General features: G+C 41.3%; 1 pseudogene; it reads right to left on the bottom strand.

Annotated features, from left to right (window-relative positions):
* Positions 1-735: 735 nt before the first annotated feature.
* LOC145875963 (uncharacterized) overlaps positions 736-18,893 on the bottom strand; it is a 63,169-nt pseudogene continuing 45,011 nt past the window's right edge.

Below are 18,893 nucleotides of genomic sequence, written 5' to 3'. Positions count from 1 at the left end.
GACACACCCGGGCCCAGGTGCTTCCCATTTAGCTGACGACCCTCCCAGCTCCGCCCACCGGCATCCTAATAAGGAAACAAGAACAGAGAGAATACGGCAGACAGAGGGAGGGGCGTTAAATATATTACTCTATTGTTATCATATAGAAACATCACTTGTTAGATATTACTGCACTGTGGGAACTAGAAGGACAAGCATTTCACTACACCTGCAATAACATCTGCTGAACATCTGTATGTGACCAACAACATTTGATTTATTACGAAGGTAATTTGTGTCAAATGTACTTTTCCCCTCATTCACCCCATCTCTTTACATTGCTTATGCATATTCAGTGGCCTGACTGCATCCAGACTATGTCAAAGGCCCATCCTGGTAGATCTGAACCTAATGCAGCTTGGAGTGATCAGATGACAGAAGTCACATTTAGGTGCCAGGTGTAACTGAGGCCATAGATGCTCCATATACATTACTTTGAGTGTTATATATAATATAACTAAATGTGTTTCTGTGTTGCAGGGACAGTCAATAAATGGAACAGCAAGGCCACAGAACATGACATAAGCAGAGCTGTGGGAGACCACCTCAAGCCCCTGGTAGAGCCGGGGGTGGTGTTTACCACTCCACCACGCCTTCAGCAGGCTGGAAAAGTGGGATAGATACAGTTTTTCATACTAAGGTGGACCAATAGTTTGTTGATTGGTCAGTCATTGGGTTAATTTGTTTTACAATATGTTCAAATCAAATCAAGCTTTATTTATACAGCACATTTCAGACATGGATGCAACACAATGGCTTCACAGGAAAAAACTATGAAAATAAAAAGAAATATTTAGTACACAAATATGAGGATAAAAAACAATAACAACTGAAAGATGAATGAGCATTGTAAGGAAATGCCATTGATTAAAATATCAACAATATGATGCAACATCCAACCCAAAATATAACTTGTTTTTTAGGAGGGGCTCTGAAAGACACTATGGGGGTGTCCACTGGAAGTTGACTAGTAACAACAACTGGGACCTAAAAGACACCCACCATGAGACCCACTAAATCTGCCCAAGAAGAGGAAAACAAAAGAAAAACCCACACCAAACTTAAAGACAGGAAGTAAACCAAACAGGTGGAGCAACTAAAGGTGTTGACTCTCCACATGTATCAAGACAACTGGAGCACTGGGCCAGACACTCTTAAATAGAACCTGGACCAGCTCAGGTGAAACACCTTCCCACTAACGAGATGGACAAGCCAGCACAGGTGTAACACATACTGACTAACGAGGTGACACCAATCAGTGCACCCAAGACACATTTCAGTTGAATGTATTCAGTTGTACAATCAATCAATCAAATGTATTTATAAAGCCCTTCTTACATCAGCTGATATCTCAATGTGCTGTACAGAAACCCAGCCTAAAACCCCAAACAGCAAGCAATGCAGGCGTCTAAGCACGGTGGCTAGGAAAAACTCCCTAGAAAGGCCAAAACCAAGGAAGAAACCAGGCTATGAGGGGTGGCCAGTCCTCTTCTGGCTGTGCCGGATGGAGATTATAACTGAACATGGCCAAGATGTTCAAATGTTCATAGATGACCAGCAGGGTCAAATAATAATAATCACAGTGGTTGTCGAGGGTGCAACAGGTCAGCACCTCAGGAGTAAATGTCAGTTGGCTTTTCATAGCCGATCATTCAGAGTATCTCTACAACTTCCATTTCACATAATCATCTACAAAGCTTCACCTTCTACAATATAAACATGGTGTCTACTGGCTACACGTATTTCTAAATAATAATATACAATTATACTTTTTTATCCTTTCTCTTTCTATAGAATCCTAAAACTCACGAGCTTCTAGAACTCTCGTCCCCTTGGAACGAGCCCAAACAAAACTCATCTCCAATACATTTATTGTATATATACAATACAGTGTGTTCTCTGGTGTAATGTCAGCTGGCTAGATTGACCAAAACTCTTCCCACATTGATCACAGCTATAAGATTACTCCCCTGTGTGTGTTCTCTGGTGCACTGTCAGATTGCCAGATTGACAAAAACTCTTCCCACATTGACCACAGCTATAAGGTTTCTCTCCTGTGTGTGTTCTCTGGTGTAATGTCAGCTGGCTAGATTGACCAAAACTCTCCCCACATTGACCACAGCTATAAGGTTTCTCTCCTGTGTGTATTCTCTGGTGTAAAGTCAGCTGGCTAGATGTAGTAAAACGCTTCCCACATTGATTACAGCTATAAGGTTTCTCTCCTGTGTGTATTCTCCGGTGTAAAGTCAGAGAGCCAGATGTAGTAAAACTATTCCCACACTGATCACAGCTGTAAGGTTTCTCTCCTGTGTGTATTCTCTGGTGTTGAGTCAGATGGCAAGATCGACCAAAACTCTTCCCACATTGATCACAGATATAAGATTTCTCTCCTGTGTGTGTTCTCTGGTGTAGATTCAGAGAGCCAGATGTAGTATAACTCATCCCACATTGATCACAGCTGTACGGTTTCTCTCCTGTGTGTGTTCTCTGGTGCACTGTCAGCTGTCCAGAATGACCAAAACTCTTCCCACATTGACCACAGCTATAAGATTTCTCTCCTGTGTGTATTCTCTGGTGCACTGTCAGCTCTCTAGATTGACCAAAACTCTTCCCACATTGTTCACAGCTATAAGGTTTCTCTCCTGTGTGTATTCTCTGGTGTTGAGTCAGATGGCAAGATTGGCCAAAACTCTTCCCACATTGATCACAGCTATAAGGTTTCTCTCCTGTGTGTATTCTCTGGTGTTGAGTCAGATGGCAAGATTGACCAAAACTCTTCCCACATTGATCACAGCTATAAGGTTTCTCTCCTGTGTGTGTTCTCTGGTGTAGATTCAGAGAGCCAGATGTAGTAAAACTCTTCCCACATTGATCACAGCTGTAAGGTTTCTCTCCTGTGTGTGTTCTCTGATGAATTTTAATGCCTGATGAGGTGAATCTCTTCCCACAATCAGAGCAGCAGTGAGTTCTCTTCCCTGTGGGTCTTTGCAGGTGTTTATTGAGGTGTTCTGATCTGGAGAGACTCTTCTCTGCCTCTTCAGCATCATGAGGTTGTTGAGGCTCCCCAGAGGATCCATGATAGTGAAGTTTCTCTCCTGTGTGAACAATAAAGTCAGACAGATGATTAAAGGCCCACAACAGCGGTAATCCACTGTAAAAGGTGATGCCAACAGTGTAGCCATGATGTTGGACAACAATTGACGTCTGTCATGAATGTTAAAATTATTTGACAATTGTCTTAAAATGAGCAAGAATAGTCATATTTTGTCTTCTTTTCACATTAGCAGTAACATAGATGATTGTAGGCTAGAAATAAGTTATTCATGTTGTTGAAACTCTAAGCAGTGTGCCAGACAACTTTTGGTCTCCAATATAGGCCCCTTTCTGTGTTTGCTAAAATTGCAGCACGAGGGCAATTTGATTGCAGAAACTCCTCCCTGCTAATGAAGAAACCGATAGTTATGGATGTAGTATATCTGTCAGGAGCAAAAATGGTGAGCAAAGATTTTAGTTTTTCACAATGTATTCTGAATGTGAATGGGGGAAACTCAGGGGAGTAACCTCCATTTCCAGGTTGATGATGAGTTCATTTCACACTACTTTGGATTATAATTGTAAGGCTCGTTTGAATGTAATGTTTAATATAATATTTGCTACAGTATTATGAATTGTGTGTAATTATTAAAGAATCGTGTTAATGACAGTATCCATTTGGGTGTTGTCAATAAAGTTAAGATTTTATTTTTTATTTAACCAGGTAGGCCAGTCGAGAACAAGTTCTCATTTACAACTGCGACCTGGCCAAGATAAAGCAAAGCACTGCGACGAAAAAACAACAGAGTTACACGTGGGATAAACAAAAGTACAGTCAATAACACAATAGAAAAATCTGGAGTACGGAGGAAAAGCAATAAATAGGCCATAGTAGCGAAGTAATTACAATTTAACCTCTCTAGGGTCGGCGGGACGAAATCGTCCCACCTACTCAACAGCCAGTTGAATCCCGTGGCGCGTTATTCAAATACCTTAGAAATGCTATTACTTCAATTTCTCAAACATATGACTATTTTACACCATTTTAAAGACAAGACTCTCGTTAATCTAACCACACTGTCCGATTTCAAAAAGGCTTTACAACGAAAGCAAAACGTTAGATTATGTCAGCAGAGTACCCAGCCAGAAATAATCAGACACCCATTTTCAAGCAAGCATATAATGTCACATAAACCCAAACCACAGCTAAATGCAGCACTAACCTTTGATGATCTTCATCAGATGACAACCCTAGGACATTATGTTATACAATACATGCATGTTTTGTTCAATCAAGTTCATATTTATATAAAAAAACAGCTTTTTACATTAGCATGTGACGTTCAGAACTAGCAAACTTCTGGTGAATTTACTAAATTACTCACAAAAAACATAACAATTATTTTAAGAATTATAGATATGCACTCGCTATGTCCGATTTTAAAATAGCTTTTTGGTGAAAGCACATTTTGCAATATTCTCAGTAGATAGCCCGGCATCACAGGGCTAGCTATTTAGACACCCACCAAGTTTAGCACTCACCAAAATCAGATTTACTATAAGAAAAATGTTATTACCTTTGGTGTTCTTCGTCAGAATGCACTCCCAGGACTTCTACTTCAATAACAAATGTTGGTTTGGTTCAAAATAATCCATAGTTATGTCCAAATATCCTCTGTTTTGTTCATGCGTTCAAGACACTATCCGAATGGTAAAGAAGGGTGACGCGCACGACGCATTTCGTGACAAAAAAATTCAAAATATTCCATTACCGTACTTCGAAGCATGTCAACCGCTGTTTAAAATCAATTTTTATGCCATTTTTCTCGTAAAAAAGTGATAATATTCCAACCGGGAAAGCGTGTTTAGGTTCAAAGACGAAAGAAAATAAAACATGGGGTCGCCTCGTGCACACGCCTCAGTCAGATTGTCCTCTGATAGAGCACTTGCCAAAAGCGCTAATGTTTTTCAGCCAGTGGCTGGAATTACATCATTCAGCTTTTTCCCGCCTTCTGAAAGCCTATGGGAGCCGTAGGAAGTGTCACGTCACAGCAAAGATCCTCAGTCTTCAATAAACAGAGTCAAGAAGCTCAAGGAATGGTCAGACAGGCCACTTCCTGTACAGAATCTTCTCAGGTTTTTGCCTGCCATATGTGTTCTGTTATACTCACAGACACCATTCAAACAGTTTTAGAAACTTTAGGGTGTTTTCTATCCAAAGCCAATAATTATATGCATATTCTAGTTTCTGGGCAGTAGTAATAACCAGATTAAATCGGGTACGTTTTTTTATCCGGCCGTGTAAATACTGCCCCCTACCCCCAACAGGTTAACAAATTAACACTGAAGTGATGGATGTGCAGATGATGATGTGCAAGTAGAAATACTGATGTGCAAAAGAGCAGAAAAAGTAAATAAAAACATGGGGATGAGGTAGGCAGTTTGATGGGCTATTTACAGATGGGCTGTGTACAGCTGCAGCGATCGGTAAGCTGCTCGGATAGCTGATGCTTAAAGTTAATGAGGGAGATATAAGTCTCCAACTTTAGCGATTTTTGCAATTCGTTCCAGTCATTGGCAGCAGAGAACTGGAAGGAAATGCGGCCAAAGGAGGTGTTAGCTTTGGGGACGACCAGTGAGATATACCTTCTGGAGCGCGTGCTACGGGTGGGTGTTGCTATGGTGACCAGTGAGCTGAGTTAAGGCGGCCTAGCAAAGTCTTATAGATGACCTGGAGCCAGTGGGTTTGGCGACGAATATGTAGCGAGGGCCAGCCGACAAGAGCATACAGGTCCCAGTGGTGGGTGGTATATGGGGCTTTGGTGACAAAACGGATGGCACTGTGATAGACTGCATCCAGTTTGCTGAGTAGAGTGTTGGAGGCTATTTTGAAAATGACATCGCCAAAGTCAAGGATCGGTAGGATAGTCAGTTTTACGAGGGTATGTTTGGCAGCGTAAGTGAAAGAGGCTTTGTTGCGAATTAGGAAGAAATAGGAAGCCGATTCTAGATTACATTTTGGATTGGAAATGCTTAATATTAGCCTGGAAGGAGAGTTTACAGTCTAGCAAGACACCTAGGTATTTATAGTTGTCCACATATTCTAAGTCAGAAACGTCCAGAGTAGTGATGCTGGACGGGCGGGTGCGGGCAGCGATCGGTTGAAGAGCATACATTTAGTTCTACTAGCGTTTAAGAGCAGTTGGAGGCCATGGAAGGAGTGTTGTACGGCATTGAAGCTCGTTTGGAGGTTTGCAAACACAGTGTCCAAAGAAGGGCCAGATGTAAACAGAATGGTGTCTTCTGCGTAGAGGTGGATCAAAGAATCACCTGCAGCAAGAGCAACATCGTTGGTATATACAGAGAAAAGAGTCGGTCTGAGAATTGAACCCTGTGGTACCCCCATAGAGACTGCCAGAGGTCCGGACAACAGGCCCTCCGATTTGACACACTGAACTCTGTCTGAGAAGTAGTTGGTGAACCAGGCAAGTCAGTCATTTGAGAAACCAAGGCTATTGAGTCTGCCGATAAGAATACGGTGATTGACAGAGTCGAAAGCCTTGGCCAGGTTGATGAAGACGGCTGCACAGTACTGTCTTTTATCGATGGCGGTTATGATATCGTTTAGTACCTTGAGCGTGGCTGAGGTGCACCTGTGACCAGCTCGGAAACTGGATTGCACAGCGGAGAAGGTACGGTGGGATTCAAAATGGTCAGTGTTCTGTTTGTTAACTTGACTTTTGAAGACTTTAGAAAGGCAGGGCAGGATGGATACAGGTCAGTAACAGTTTGGGTCTAGAGTGTCACCCCCTTTGAAGAGGGGGATGACCACGGAAGCGTTCCAATCTTTAGGAATCTCGGACGATACGAAAGAGAGGTTGAACAGACTAGTAATAGGGGTTGCCACAATGGCGGTGGATAATTTTTGAAAGAGAGGGTCCAGATTGTAAAGCCCAGCTGATTTGTACGGGTCCAAGTTTTGCAACTCTTTCAGAACATCAGCTATCTGAATTTGGGTGAAGGAGAAGCTGGGGAGGCTTGGGGAAGTAACTGCGGGGGGTGGGGAGCTGTTAGTGCAGTACGCCACAGGATGTTTTTGTGCTGGTCGAGGGCAGTCAGGTCTGGAGTGAACCAAGGGCTATATCTGTTCTTAGTTCTACATTTTTTGAAAGGGGCATGCTTATTTAAGGTGGTGAGGAAATTATAATTAAAGAACAAGCAGGCATCCTCTACTGACGGGATGAGGTCAATATCCTTCCAGGAGACCAGGGCCAGGTTGATTAGGAAGGCCTGCTTGCAGAAGTGCTTTAGGGAGCGTTTGACAGTGATGAGGGGTGGTCGTTTGACCGCGGACCCATAACGGATGCAGGCAATGAGGCATTGATCACTGAGATACTGATTGAAAACAGCAGAGGTGTATTTGGAGGGCAAGTTGGTCAGGATAATATCTATGAGGCTGCCCATGTTTACGGATTTAGGGTTGTACCTGGTAGGTTCTTTGATAATCTGTGTGAGATTGAGGGCATCTAGCTTGGATTGTAGGATGGCCGGGGTGTTAAGGATATCCCAGTTTAGGTCACCTAACAGAACGAACTCTGAAGATAGATGGGGGCCAACCAATTCACATATGGTGTCCAGGGTACAGCTGGGAGCTGAGGGGGGTCTGTTAACAGGCGGCAACAGTGAGACTTATTTCTGGAGAGATTAATTTTTTTAATTAGAAGCTCGAACTGTTTGGGCATAGACCTGGAAAGTATGATAGAACTCCGCAGGCCATCTCTGCAGTAGATTGCAACTCCTCCCCCTTTGGCAGTTCTATCTTCACGGAAAATGTTGTAGCTGGGGATGGAAATTTCAGAATTTTTGGTGGCTTTCCAAAGCCAGGATTCAGACACGGCAAAGACATCAAGGTTGGTGGAGTGTGCTAAAGCAGTGAGTAAAACAAACTTAGGGAGGAGGCTCTGATGTTAACATGCATGAAACCAAGGCTTGTTCGATTACAGAAGTCAACAAATGAGAGCGCCTGGGGACACACAGGGCCTGGGTTAACCTCTACATCACCCGAGGAACAGAGGAGTAGGATGAGGGTACGGCTAAAGGCTATCTGAACTGGTCATCTAATGCGTTGTGAACAGAGAATAAAAGGAGCAGAATTCTGGGCGTGGTAGGATAGATTCAAGGCATAATGTACAGACAGGGGTATGGTAGGGTGCGGGTACAGTGGAGGTAAACCTAGGCGTTGAGTGATGATAAGAGAGGTTGCATCTCTGGAGGCACCAGTTATGCTAGGTGAGGTCACCGCATGTGTGGGAGGTGGGACAAAAGAGTTCTCCGAGGCATGTTGAGTGGGACTAGGGGCTCCGCAGTAAAATAAAACAAAAGTATACAAGGCATATTGACATTAGAGAGACAAAGCGAGGCATAAAGCAATCACAGGTGTTGATTGGGAGAGCTAGCTAAGACAACAACGGGTAAGACAACAGTTAATCAGCTAAGACAACAACAACAGGTAAAATGGCGATGAATGGGCAGAGAGAGTCAGTTAACTACACACAGGGCCTGAGTTCGAGGCTGGGGCCGACAGATAATTAATCACGGAACTCCGTTTTGTTTAACAGTACAGCAGGCATCAGCTATGTAGCCAAGTGATCATAGGGTCCAGTGAACAGCAATATATGAACCAGGGAAGCCGTTAGGTAGTCGTTACTATGCTAGCCGGGAGACGCGCCTGGCTTGATGCTAACTGGTGCTAGCTTCGGGACAAGGGTGTTAGCCACTATAGCCACTCCGGTGCAAAGGTCCAGAGCTTACGGCAGGAATCCGGTGATGTAGTGGCTTCTAGTTGTGTTAATGAAGAGTCTAGGAGGCATCAGCTGTGTAGCCGAGTGATCATAGAGTCCACTGAGCAGGCCGGGAGATGGGCTGGGCCACTCGGTAGCAGCTAGCTAGCTGCGATTATCCGGTGTAATGGTCCGCTAGCAGTGGCTAACAATGACTAAATAGCTAGTAGCTAATTAGCTGGTTAGCTTCTGATGGCTAGCTGCTGATGGAGTTTCTAGATATAATGTCTAAAAAAATAGCAGATCCCTATCACATTGGGTGAGGCGGGTTGCCAGAAGGAATATTTAATTTAAAAATGGAAAAAGAGATTGAAATATATTGCAATATACATTTGAAGTCGGAAGTTTTCATAAACCTTAGCCAAATACATTTAAACTACATCTTTCACAATTCCTGACATTTAATCCTAGTAAATATTCCCTGTCTTAGCTCAGTTAGGTTCACCACTTTATTTTAAGAATGTGTAATGTCAGAATAATAGTAGAGAATTATTTATTTCAGGTTTTATTTCTTTCATCACATTCCCAGTGGGTGAGAAGTAGGAAATACATTCAATTAGTATTTGGTAGCATTGCCTTTAAATTGTTCAACTTGGGTCAAACGTTTTGGGTAGCCTTCCACAAGTTTCCCACAATAAGTTGGGTGAATTTTGGCCCATTCCTCCTGACAGAGCTGGTGTAACTGAGTCAGAATGTAGGCCTTATAGCTCGCACACACTTTTTCAGTTCTGCCCAAAACATTTCTATAGGGTTGAGGTCAGGACTTTGTGATGGTCACTCCAATACCTTGACTTTGTTGTCCTTAAGCCATTTTGCCTCAACTTTGGAAGTATGCTTGGGGTCATTGTCCATCTGGATGAATCATTTTCGACCAAGATTTAACTTCCTGACTGATGTCTTGAGATGTTGCTTCAATATATCCACATGATTTTCCTCCCTCATGATGCCATCTATTTTGTGAAGTGCACCAGTCCCTCCTGCAGCAAAGCACTACCACAAAATTGTTATACATTTTGTCAACGTTTATGAGTTCTTCTGTAAATTAATGTGCCCATTCACCGATAGTTATGGGGAGAAAACATTTTCTGAACGTCATGCGCCAATGTAAAAATTGGGTTTTTGGATATAAATATGAACTTGATCGAACAAAAAATGCATGTATTGTGTAACATGATGTCCTAGGAGTGTCATCTGATGAAGATTGTCAAAGGTTAGTGCTTAATTTTAGCTGTATATCTGGTTTTGTGATGGCTATCCGTGCTTGGAAAATGGCTTTTTTTTGTTGCTAAGGTGCTATCCTACAATAATCTAATGTTTTGCTTTCACCGTAAAGCCTTTTTGAAATCGGACAATGTGGTTGGATTAACGAGTAGAGTATCTTTAAAATGCCGTATAATACTTGAATTTAAATTTTGAGAAATTTTTTGGGGGAATTTCACGCCGTGCTATCTCACTGGTTGTTGTCCAACCAATCCCGTTAACCTCTCTAGGGTATGTGGGACAAAATCGTCCCACCTACTCAACAGCCAGTGGAATCCCGTGGCGCGTTATTCAAATACCTTAGAAATGCTATTACTTCAATTTCTCAAACATATGACTATTTTACACCAATTTAAAGACAAGACTCTCGTTAATCTAACCACACTGTCCGATTTCAAAAAGGCTTTACAGCGAAAGCAAAACATTAGATTATGTCAGCAGAGTACCCAGCCAGAAATAATTAGACACCCATTTTTCAAGCTAGCATATAATGTCACATGAACCCAAACCACAGCTAAATGCAGCACTAACCTTTGATGATATTCATCAGGTGACACTCCTAGGACATTATGTTATACAATACATGCATGTTTTGTTCAATCAAGTTCATATTTATATCAAAAAACAACTTTTTACATTAGCATGTGACGTTCAGAACTAGCATACCCACCGCAAACTTCCGGTGAATTTACTCAATTACTCACGATAAACGTTCACAAAAAACATAACAATTATTTTAAGAATTATAGATACAAAACTCCTTTATGCAATCGCTATGTCCGATTTTAAAATAGCTTTTCGGCAAAAGCACATTTTGCAATATTCTGAGTAGATAGCTCGCCGTCACGGGCTAGCTATTTTGACACCCACCAAGTTTGGCCCTCACCAAACTCAGATTTACAATTAGAAAAATGTGATTACCTTTGCTGTTCTTCGTCAGAATGCACTCCCAGGACTTCTACTTCAATAACAAATGTTGGTTTGGTTCAAAATAATCCATAGTTATATCCAAATAGCGGCGTTTTGTTCGTGCGTTCAAGACACTATCCAAGGGTGATGAAGGGTTACACGGCCGACGCGTTTCGTGACAAAAAAAATCTAAATATTCCATTACCGTACTTCGAAGCATGTCAACCGCTGTTTAAAATCAATTTTTATGCTATTTTTCTCGTAAAAAAGCGATAGTATTCCGACCGGGAGTCGTTGTTTTCGTTCAAAGACGAAATAATAAAAACATGGGGTCGCCTCGTGCACGCGCCTCCAGTCTCTGTTCTCTGATCGACCACTATCAAAATGCGCTAATGTTTTTCAGCCAGGGCCTGCAAAGCCACCATTCAGCTTTTTGCCGCCTTCTGAGTGCCTATGGGAGCCGTAGGAAGTGTCACGTAACAGCAGAGATCCCCTGTTTTGGATAGAGATGATCAAGAAGGCCAAGAAATGATCAGACAGGGTACTTCCTGTACAGAATCTTCTCAGGTTTTGGCCTGCCAAATGAGTTCTGTTATACTCACAGACACCATTCAAACAGTTTTAGAAACTTTAGGGTGTTTTCTATCCAAATCAAACAATTATATGCATATTGTAGTTACTAGGCAGGAGTAGTAACCAGATTAAATCGGGTACGTTTTTTATCCGGCCGTACAAATACTGCCCCCTATCCCCAACAGGTTAAGCACCAGCTGTTAGAGCAGCTCACAGATCACTGCACCTGTACATAGCCCATCTATAATTTAGTCCAAACAACTACCGCTTCCCCTACTGTATTAATTTATTTATTTTGCTCCTTTGCACCCCATTATTTCTATTTCTACTTTGCACTTTCTTCCACTACAAATCTACCATTCCAGTGTTTTACTTGCTATATTGTATTTACTTCACCACCATGGCATTTTTTGCCTTACCTCCCTTATCTCACCTCATTTGCTCACATTGTATATAGACTTCTTTTTCTACTGTATGTTTGTTTTACTCCATGTGTAACTCTGTGTTGTTGTATGTTGTCGAACTGCTTTGCTTTATCTTGGCCAGGTCGCAATTGTAAATGAGAACTTGTTCTCAACTAGTCTACCTGGTTAAATAAATGACTTGTTCTCAACTAGCCTACCTGGTTAATTAAAGGACTTGTTTTCAACTAGCCTACCTGGCTAATTAAAGGACTTGTTCTCAACTAGCCAACCTGGTTAATTAAAGGACTTGTTCTCAACTAGCCTACCTGGTTTAATAAAGGACTTGTTCTCAACTAGCCTACCTGGTTAAATAAAGGTGAAATAAATATAATGTCTCATCAGAGTAGGAGCTCTGACCTAGGAACAGATCCCACCTGTCCATCTAAAACTGATCTGAGACCAGCCTTCCTACTGAGACGCTTGATAAGAGTAGGAGCTCTGACCTAGGAACAGATCCCACCTGTCCATCTAAAACTGATCTGAGACCAGCCTTCCTACTGAGACGGTTGATAAGAGTAGGAGCTCTGACCTAGGAACAGATCCCACCTGTCCATCTAAAACTGATCTGAGACCAGCCTTCCTACTGAGACGCTTGATAAATACAGCCTTCGGATGGGATTCCTTCTTCTACATGTCAGATGTTCTACAACGATAGATTTATGTCTGGATGAATGGCCGTGTTTGAGAGCATCAAAACTGATGTACCATGGGTAAATTGCGACTGACTGATGTACAAATAATATCGAGCAGTTATACACACGATGCAAGGTGATCAGTCAGTTGACTCAACTTTAAAAAATAAAAAAGTCGGCCGCCATGTCGAACGAACCCAACGTTAATCAACACAGTATGGACCCAACAGACCCATCAGAACAGGGTTTCCTGACCCTCTACTCAGGGACCAGAACCCAACGTTAATCAACACAGTATGGACCCAACAGACCCATCAGAACAGGGTTTCCTGACCCTCTACTCAGGGACCAGAACCCAACGTTAATCAACACAGTATGGACCCAACAGACCCATCAGAACAGGGTTTCCTGACCCTCTACTCAGGGACCAGAACCCAACGTTAATCAACACAGTATGGACCCAACAGACCCATCAGAACAGGGTTTCCTGACCCTCTACTCAGGGACCAGAACCCAACGTTAATCAACACAGTATGGACCCAACAGACCCATCAGAACAGGGTTTCCTGACCCTCTACTCAGGGACCAGAACCCAACGTTAATCAACACAGTATGGACCCAACAGACCCATCAGAACAGGGTTTCCTGACCCTCTACTCAGGGACCAGAACCCAACGTTAATCAACACAGTATGGACCCAACAGACCCATCAGAACAGGGTTTCCTGACCCTCTACTCAGGGACCAGAACCAAATGTTAATCAACACAGTATGGACCCAACAGACTGGTTAAATAAAGGTGAAATAAAAAATAAATAAAATAAAAGATCAATGTCCCTGTTTTATTAGATAGTACTCACTGTATTTACTGGTGTTAATCAGATCAATGTCCCTGTTTTATTAGATAGTACTCACTGTATTTACTGGTGTTAATCAGATCAATGTCCCTGTTTTATTAGATAGTACTCACTGTATTTACTGGTGTTAATCAGATCAATGTCCCTGTTTTATTAGATATTACTCACTGTATTTACTGGTGTTAATCAGATCAATGTCCCTGTTTTATAAGATGGTACTCACTGTATTTACTGGTGTTAATCAGATCAATGTCCCTGTTTTATTAGATAGTACTCACTGTATTTACTGGTGTTAATCAGATCAATGTCCCTGTTTTATTAGATAGTACTCACTGTATTTACTGGTGTTAATCAGATCAATGTCCCTGTTTTATTAGATAGTACTCACTGTATTTACTGGTAATAATCAATTCTCCAGTCTTCTCTTCTTCGTCCTCCTCTAATGTGACAGTAATATCCCCCTCTTCATCCTTCATTCCAAAAACGTCTTCATCTTCTTTCACTTCATCCTCTTCTTTCACAGTAACATCCTCCTCCTCCTTCACTCTGAACACGTCTTCCTCTTCTTTCACTGAAACGTCTTTCTCTTCTTCTTTCACGGTAACAGCCTCACCCTCCACTTGTTTTTGTATTGTAACATCTTTCTCTTCTTCCTCCTCTTTCACCAGAGCTTCTTTCTCCGTCCAGCAGACCTCTTCTTTAACAGGAGGAGAGTAGCTTAGTGAACTCATGGTCGGGGATAATAGCTAGTTAGCATTAGCGACTAGACTAGTGCTAACTTAACCACCCAGCTAGCTGACTTACAACGTAAATATTACATAAAATGGAGTACTATGTTTAAATCACAGTGGCAATTAAACCACGAAATTGTCTTAAGAACTTGAATGTTCAGACTTTGTCAGCTAGCGAGCTACCGAGGTGGCTGCAGTTGTTGAAGAAGCGTTCCGTCCACTAGATTATACGTCACACTAGAAACATCGCCTGAAAGACACATATCGCCATCTCCTGTCTGGAGGGAGGAAACGCAGTTGAGGAGGGAAAACTATTTTTATTCTTCATTGAATTATAATATTATAAAGCAGTTTAGGAAAACGTTTTTTCTCTCCATTAAATATGAATATTATATCAACACGTACAAAGAGCAACAAGTGTTGTTTGATTAGTTCAGATTTTTTTTTATGAGAATTTAAAACAAACTCTACATCTACTCCACATCTGTATTTCTGATTCAGTCAAATAACTAGATATCAAAATAAGCACCTAGTTATTGATACCCTTGATAAAGATGAGCTAAAATGACTGTATGAAATAAATAAATAAACTTTACCCACTACCAGGATATTTTAGCCCAAAACCTGGTTACCTCTCTGCTAGGAGGCTGAGACTTGGCCATAAGTGGATCTTCCAGCAAGACACATCAACATCCACAAAGAAATGGTTATTTGGGCACAAAAATCAACATTTTCAATGGCCATCTCAGTCTTCGGACTTGAACTCCATTGAAAACCTGTGGTTTGAATTGAACAGGGCAGTCCATAAGACAGACTAAATAAATCAAGGACATGGAGAGATTCTGTATGGAGGAATGGTCTAAGGTCCCACCCAATGTGTTCTCTAATCTCATTAAACATTTCAGTGTCATTATCCTCCCAAGGGGAGGGTGCTGGAGTATTGAAAACATGGGTGGCAATAATTCAGACCCCTACCTTTTGAGAATTACATGTTAAACTCTATATTTTTCTCTGAGCAATTGTATTAGTATAAAATAATATAATTTCCCTTTATTTTTTATACAATATAGCTCAGTATTTGAATTCTTTATTTTATAGAGTCGTTTTTGCTCATCTTTATCAAGGGTGTCAACAATTTTGTCCCCCACTGTACCTCCATACTGCTGCTACATGGTGTAACAATACATCATGTAGATGTATATAATGAACAGACTAGGTCTATACTGCTCCTACATGGTGTAACAATACATCATGTAGATGTACATAATGAACAGACTAGGTCTATACTGCTCCTACATGGTGTAACAATACATCATGTAGATGTATATAATGAACAGACTAGGTCTATACTGCTCCTACATGGTGTAACAATACATCATGTAGATGTATATAATGAACAGACTAGGTCTATACTGCTCCTACGTGGTGTAACAATACATCATGTAGATGTATATAATGAACAGACTAGGTCTATACTGCTCCTACATGGTGTAACAATACATCATGTAGATGTATATAATGAACAGACTAGGTCTATACTGCTCCTACATGGTGTAACAATACATCATGTAGATGTATATAATGAACAGACTAGGTCTATACTGCTCCTACATGGTGTAACTATACATCATGTAGATGTATATAATGAACAGACTAGGTCTATACTGCTCCTACATGGTGTAACAATACATCATGTGGGGCTTTAAGGCGATGTTAGTGTGACGTATAATGTAGTGGACGGAACGCTTCATAATTTTTTTTTTTTTTTGCACAAATCTTTATTTAACTTGCTGTAAATAACAGTAACATGCAAAACATAAACAACAGCAGCAACAGGGGATTTGTAGATCAGTCAGTCTGCAGTCGCCTGCAGTGTCGAACAAGCCCAATACCAAACCAATCAGGTGGTTGCTTGATGAAATGAAGCTTCAGACGCCATTGATGACGTGCTGCTGATAAAGTGATACAGGCATCGGTACACTGCTTTGAAGTTTACTGCTTATCGATTTGGACGCAGGCCTCGTAGCTCCGGTATCAAAAGTAACATCCCTACTGACAACAAGGCAGCAGAGTCTACCGTGCTAATGCGTTCCCACTAGATATCACAACCACACAGTATATGAAAGCATGAGGTGTGGCTGACGTTTACAAGCTGGAGCTAAATACCGAGCTAGCTCAAACTCTGTAGCACATAGTGCATTGTGGGTAGTTTAGAAGATATCCGGAAATAAGTTTAAGAAATATGTAACAACGCAAAAACATAACTGTTTGTACTTATAGGTAACCAGATTGTGACTACAACTAAGTTACTAAGTCTTTAACCACACTGTGTTGTTACACGGGTGAGTAAAAACGAACGCTTCCTACCCTTTAACTTTTTGTCAGAAAATAAAATAAACATTTTACTCAACTGCGTTACCCACTCCAGTCAGCAGATGGCGGTGTGGGAATTTAAGGTAATGCTGTTGGTGTGACGTATAATTTAGTGGACGGAACGCTTCTTTCAACAGCAGCAACAGTTATTCAGCCTCCTCGGTAGCTTGCTAGACAAAATAGCCGAACCGATAAAGCTCTTTAGACGCGTTAGTGTATATTAGCCACTGTGTTTTAAACCCACTACTGTCGTCTAGTTAGTTATCCGATTTAATTTAATATTTACGGTGTTGTTGTTATTATTCAGCTAGCGGGCTGGTTAAGTTAGCATTAGCCTAGCTAGCTAACATCTCTGACCATGCGGTCACTGAGCTACTCTCCTGCTAAAGAAGAGAATATCACAGTAAAACAAGAAGTAGAGGGTGAGGCCGTTACTGTGAAAGAAGAAAAAGACGCGTTCAGAGTGAAAGAGGAGGAGGATGTTACAGTAAAAGAAGAGGAGGATGCAGTTTATGGAGTGAAAGAGGAAGAGGGGGAGATGACTGTTACATCGATAGAGGAGGAAACTGGACATCTGGGCCCGGTTTCCCAAACGCATCTTAAGGCGTCCAATGGTTCTAACGGTGAACTTAGCCATAAGATGGTTTTGAGAAACCGTTCCCTGATTAACACTAGTAAGTACTGTCTTAAATACAGAGGCACAAACTCTGCAGTTGTTGAACTGATGTGTGGTGTTAAAGCTGAAATATGCAATAGCTACATCCATATTGCGACTTTTAAATTATTAATTCATAGCCATTGATTGTTGAAGAATATAACACATGCCTCATGAGCTTAGTTCGACTGTTGTACCCCATCAGAACCCCAAATAAGCTTTTTTTTACTCCAATGTTTAGAAATGTAAACCAACACTGTATAGCCTCAACATAGTTAAAACTATAATGTTGATATCATGGATGGTCAGTCCTTGCATCCATAGGTCTGTCTATGAATTTGAAAGTAGTTACATTTCTCCAACCCCATAATCATCTTATAACCAAAACAGTGGTGGAATGACAGTTTTGTTGTTGTATGAACGGCAGATTGCTGGGTTGTGTGGGTTTTTTCAACAGTAACAAAATGGCTGCCCAGAGGCTTGGTTTGGTAAACAGCTGAGGGATGGGGGAAGGAGGAGTGTAACCACTCAAATTTATTCATCCAGGATGTCATAATGATAGTTTAACCAGGTTTCTAGGCTATATAGTATATTCTAGAATTCATCCATGATGTCATAATGATAGTTTAACCAGGTTTCTAGGATATATAGTATATTCTAGAATTCATCCATGATGTCATAATGATAGTTTAACCAGGTTTCTAGGATATATAGTATATTCTAGAATTCATCCATGATGTCATAATGATAGTTTAACCAGGTTTCTAGGATATATAGTATATTCTAGAATTCATCCAGGATGTCATAATGATAGTTTAACCAGGTTTCTAGGATATATAGTATATTCTATAACTGCCAGTGTAGATTTCCTGTGGAGGCAAATTATTAGAGCTGTTGATAAGTCATTGTATAATATTCAGACAATTGTTTTTCATGCCATTACATTAAAGGCAAGACATACCTAGATTCAATTACATTCATGAATTGGTTTGAAACCTTTGTTTTAAACCCTTCTCAAAATTGGTGCCTTGCCGGATTTGTAAAAAATGGTTTGTCATGAAACTCAATTTTTTAAATGTATTTAAATGTAACCTTTATTTAACTAGACAAGTCAGTTAAGAACAAATTCTTATTTACAATGACTGCCTACCCCGGACAACGCTGGGCCAATTGTGCGCCGCCCTATGGAACTCCCAATCACGGCCGGTTGTGATACAGCCTGGATTTGAACCAGGGTGTCTGTAGTGAAGCCTCAAGCACTGAGATGCAGTGTCCGCTGCGCCACTCGGGAGCCCCAAAATCACTATAACCTGACTGGAGGGAGCCAGTCATCACTATAACCTGACTGGAGGGAGCCAGTCATCACTATAACCTGACTGGAGGGAGCCAGTCATCACTATAACCTGACTAGAGGGAGGGAGCCAGTCATCACTATAACCTGACTAGAGGGAGGGAGCCAGTCATCACTATAACCTGACTAGAGGGAGGGAGCCAGTCATCACTATAACCTGACTAGAGGGAGGGAGCC

The sequence above is a fragment of the Salmo salar genome, unplaced genomic scaffold (assembly GCF_965601325.2).
Source record: "Salmo salar unplaced genomic scaffold, fSalSal1 ptg000408l, whole genome shotgun sequence".
NCBI lineage: Eukaryota > Metazoa > Chordata > Actinopteri > Salmoniformes > Salmonidae > Salmo > Salmo salar.
The sequence above is the reverse complement of the archived record's forward strand: the minus strand, read 5'-3'. Positions and strand labels throughout refer to the sequence as shown.